The following is a 4,714-nucleotide window of genomic DNA, read 5'->3' on the forward strand; positions in this document are numbered from 1 at the left end:
ATCGTGTTACATAATCGTGATTTCAATATTGACCAAAATAATCGTGATTATGATTTTTCCCAAAATCGAGCAGCCCTATCTGAAAAAGTGCCACCGAAGCAACAAGACGTAATGCGTCTCCGGGACAGCAGGGGGCGTTGATCTGCGTTGTCGCCCCAAAATTGAAAACCAGCAGCTGATTGGACGAACGCGTCACGTGGGTCTTGGGACTGTCATGGCGGCTCATATCTTACTGAAATAATTCACCAAAAACGTCTTCGTCTTCATTTCAGATCGACAAAGGTCAGTTGACAAGATTTTCGTCAGATATCGAGAGACTCGAGTCAACGCTCATCCCGCTCGTCATTTCCGGGATAGCCCTCCACCAATCAGATTGGTCGTTTTAGTCAGGCTGCCTGCAGTGCCCGCCTTTCAACCGAGCATGTCATGTCGGCCAAAATGAAGGCCGGTTGCCCCCAAAATACTTGATAAACAGAACTATGTATGTCTGGAGGTCTAAAATCAGATTTCCAGGTCAGGTGCACTCAAACAAAAAACCAAAAATAGCAGTTTTTCTGATTTAGACCGAGATCGTGGAACATAATTTGTAAGCCGCAGATAACATCCGTTAACTGTAAGATAATATGGGGGGGGGGGGGCTATGCAGACATTAAAGGGAATGAGTCTGTGTTACCTCATAACAGAAATCTATGTATCTACCTGTTATTTCTGACAATTTGATCAACTTTGATAGCAACAAATTGAACTTTTTGTTTCCCGTTATTTCAGTGTCTTTATTTTGATTTCTGTACAGTCACATCTCCCTCTGGTCTTGTACTGGAAATGTTTTTGGACGTGTTATACTTATATTATACTACATATTATACTTGGAATTGTTGGTATAAGGATGGTGATGGTTAAATTGGCTATCCTTTTGCCGTTTATGAATTGTATCATACTAAACTAACTACTTTGCTTGAGTTTATAAAACCCCGATTAATGGCTGAAAAAAGTGGCTGAAAAAGTACTAATATTTAAATAAATCACCTGGAGAGTCCAATATACACCGATTTTGGAATTAAAACTGAGATTAGCTCTCATATTCATGGGTATGTTCTGCTTGTGTCTTGGTGTTGTTTGTTAAATTAATGTTAAGCCCATTCAGAGATTATTATATATTGTGTGAATATGTTAGTGTGTGTATTTTGTTTTGGTTGTTTTGTGTGTGTAAGCACATTGTGGGCAACGATGATCCAAAGGAAAATTCCTCGTATGCGTCCTCAAACCTGGCAAATAAAGCTGATTTTGATTTGAATTGCTATTTTTATTCTCAATTCTTTAGTGCTGGCTATATCCTTGTTTTTTTGGGGGTGCCGAAAGTTCCTCTAAGCAGGAAAAAAACCATCAGCATCTTCAGAACAGGTATGCGAGATGCTCTGGGGTTCGGGTCCAATGACACCGGCCTCTCAGCTGCTCACAGGAACAACAATCAAGTGCTTCCATTAAAAAATCTCCCCTCTGGCATCCAACCGGCTGCAGGACTGGAATCCATCTTCATAATTCGCCGTGGCAACCCCTTGCTTTTCCCAAAAGCACAGACCGGCTCACTCTGGCTACGTAATACGGAGCTGGCGAGCTACGGGAGTCCCACAGGGTCCTGCTGCGCCGCCTGCCAGGGTAAATGTGGGGTTTTGGTCTGGTTTCAGGCTCGGCCTCCTGGCTGCCGGTCAAAACATCAGTGAACACGGAGAGGAATGGACTGGTTTCAAAGGGTCTCCATGTTGGTCCTGAAGGGACGAGACCCTCCAGCCGGACCACATCCCGGGTCCTCGTTGCAGGGCAAGGAGGGTCAGCAAGGGTATTTTCAGTTTAGTTTTTGATAAGGTGTTCTGGTATTTTTGATCTTTTTTATTTACAGTTCTTTGTATATTTCTTGTATTTTCTGTATGTGTGATGCTGAGAACAGTAACTTCCCAGTTTGGGATTAATAAAGTCTATATCGTATATCTACGTATCCATATATCTGTCTAAATCTATATCATTGCAATAATGAGCTATATATAGCATTGAGATAATATCCTGATTTAACTTTTTTAATGTGATTTTAGTGGAATTTGTTTCACCTTTTGTTTCTGTTTCAATTAATATCTTAATTGCTTTTTCACTGCTGATATTAATGTTTTGCTCCACACACACAGATTATTGTTACATTTCCCTAATTAGCATTTTACAAGTTACATCACACTTAGGCTTAGTTTGGGAACAAAAGGGAAAACTAAGGTAAGCAAAGGTCTGATCTTTTCAGTTCCTCACATTACCCTAACCCTAACCCTTTTTTTTAGATTAAAACATATTTTTACTGTCAAAAAAATCCATCAAAAGATCCAAATTCAAAAATATAGGCTACATTAAATCATGCAAGCTTCATCCTTTGAGAGCACGTGGTTATGGTATTCAGGAAAACCTTTATACCGCATACTTTGCATCCATTATGCAACACCAACAAGGAATTCAATAGTCTGGCCACGCATGCAGGCACGCGAACGCACACACATACGTGCACACGCACGCACACACATACACACACACACACACACGCTCTATCACACATACACTCTCTCACACACACAAACACACACGCACACACACACACACACACAAGCTCTCTCTCTCTCTCTCTCTCTCTCTCACACACACACACACACACACACACTTTGCCTGCAGGTGATCAGCCCAAACAGCTCTGCTATGACTCAGGATGAACAGATGGAAAAACGAGTGTCAGACAGAAGGAGGGAGCGGAACAGCGGCGGTTAAGAGAAGGATGTTGATAAGAGGCGAGCCAAAAAGATGATGGCGGGCTAAGCCAAAACACAAACATGGATGTTATTAGTGCACGTGAGATGTGCACATGGGCGTTTGGCGTAAATCCATAAACTGCTGTAATTAAATTATAAGGAAAATTATAACGGTCCTTGAGGGTTTTTGCCTGTAAAAACAGAAAGGTTTGTTATGCCAATGTTGCACCAAAATGCTCATGGGGCGGGGAAATTGTGTGTGTGTGTGTGTGTGTGTGTGTGTGTGTGTGTGTGTGTGTGAAGAGAAAGCCCAGTGCACCAGCTTCTGACCAACAGAGTCCCTGATTCAGACCCTGGAGTTTACTGAAGTTACGACCGTTTCGATAGTCCCAACTTCATTCTTTCCCACTGGCGGCCTCCGTGTTATGAACACACTGTTTATGACATAATTCCAGTAAATCAATAAAGTGATATGCACTGTGCAGTTTGCATTTATGCCTCGGCGCTCGTAAATGTTTTACAATCAGCCCGCCTTCCTGCAGTACACACATGAAAAGGACAACCCGCTCTGACGGCGTACAACATGCATCAAAACACCGGCCTCTTGTTTTTACAGGAAGCTGCAGCTCATGCCAGTCTGCAGGCGTCTACACATGTGCATCAACACATCAAGATACTAAGAGAGGGTTAAACAAAAAGAAAAGAAATGTGATGATTCAAATTGATCTTTAATCGAATGATCTGGTATTAATTCGTAAAATCCAGAGATTGGTCTTTATAGAGGCTCCGTTTTAACACCCATGTTGTCTTCATGTTGTCCCCATGTTGTCCTCATGTTGTCCTATATCACGGTTCTTTAATTCCCCAAAATAACATGATTGATTCCACCCAACGCTCTTTGCCAAGTACAAATCTCTACTTTCATTAATTTTGGGGCGTCTTATTCAATTTTATAGCATTGTAAAACAAATGGAAGTGTTTTTGAAATAGTATTGAGTAAAAGTTGACATATTCCAGTCTGTGATTATCATCAACATCCATTCCTTTAATTTTAGTCTCAATAATTCCTAATTTCTGCTTTTCTAACTCAAACATTAGGTATAATGGTTCCTATAAATGAGTTTTATTGACCATAAATTCCAAAAATAACTGTAAAACTAACGTTAATAAGGCAGTGTTACGTAGTGTTGAAAACGTCAAAAATGTGACAAACATTGAAAAAAGCATGAAAAGTGTTGAAAAAAGGGACTAAAATGTAAGAAAAAGTTAAAACACGTCAGATTAAAAGAGTAGAAAAAGACACATCTCTGAAATAAAAACCTCGACATTTTAACTGCACTGTCTGCAGGTGACTGTTAGTCCATCTAACACTGTAACATGTCAGTGCATCCATCCAACACTGTAACATGTCAGTGCATCCATCTAACACTGTAACATTTCAGTCCATCCATCTAACACTGTAACATGTCAGTGCATCCATCCAACACTGTAACATGTCAGTGCATCCATCTAACACTGTAACATGTCAGTGCATCCATCCAACACTGTAACATGTCAGTGCATCCATCTAACAATGTAACATGTCAGTGCATCCATCTAACAATGTAAAATGCCAGTGCATCCATCTAACACTGTAACATGTCAGTGCATCCATCTAACAATGTAACATGTCAGTGCATCCATCTAACACTGTAACATGTCTGTGCATCCATCTAACACTGTAACATGTCAGTGCATCCATCTAACACTGTAACATGTCAGTGCATCCATCCAACACTGTAACATGTCAGTGCATCCATCTAACAATGTAACATGCCAGTGCATCCATCTAACAATGTAACATGCCAGTGCATCCATCCAACACTGTAACATGCCAGTGCATCCATCTAACACTGTAACATGTCAGTGCATCCATCTAACACTGTAACATGTCAGTG

The 4,714-nt window shown here is 40.8% G+C and overlaps 1 protein-coding gene and 1 long non-coding RNA gene across 2 annotated transcripts in view; both read left to right on the forward strand.

The window, feature by feature from the left end:
* Window positions 1-4,714, forward strand: part of mast2 (microtubule associated serine/threonine kinase 2) — a 168,201-nt gene that overhangs the window by 18,197 nt on the left and 145,290 nt on the right.
* Window positions 1-4,714, forward strand: part of LOC117949946 — an 18,705-nt gene that overhangs the window by 6,409 nt on the left and 7,582 nt on the right. Inside the window, exon 2 of the long non-coding RNA XR_004657773.1 lies at window positions 506-518. This is a non-coding gene — a long non-coding RNA (uncharacterized LOC117949946). The remainder of the gene's footprint in view (window positions 1-505; window positions 519-4,714) is intronic.

The sequence above is a fragment of the Etheostoma cragini genome, chromosome 9 (assembly GCF_013103735.1).
Source record: "Etheostoma cragini isolate CJK2018 chromosome 9, CSU_Ecrag_1.0, whole genome shotgun sequence".
Taxonomy (NCBI): Eukaryota; Metazoa; Chordata; class Actinopteri; order Perciformes; family Percidae; genus Etheostoma; species Etheostoma cragini.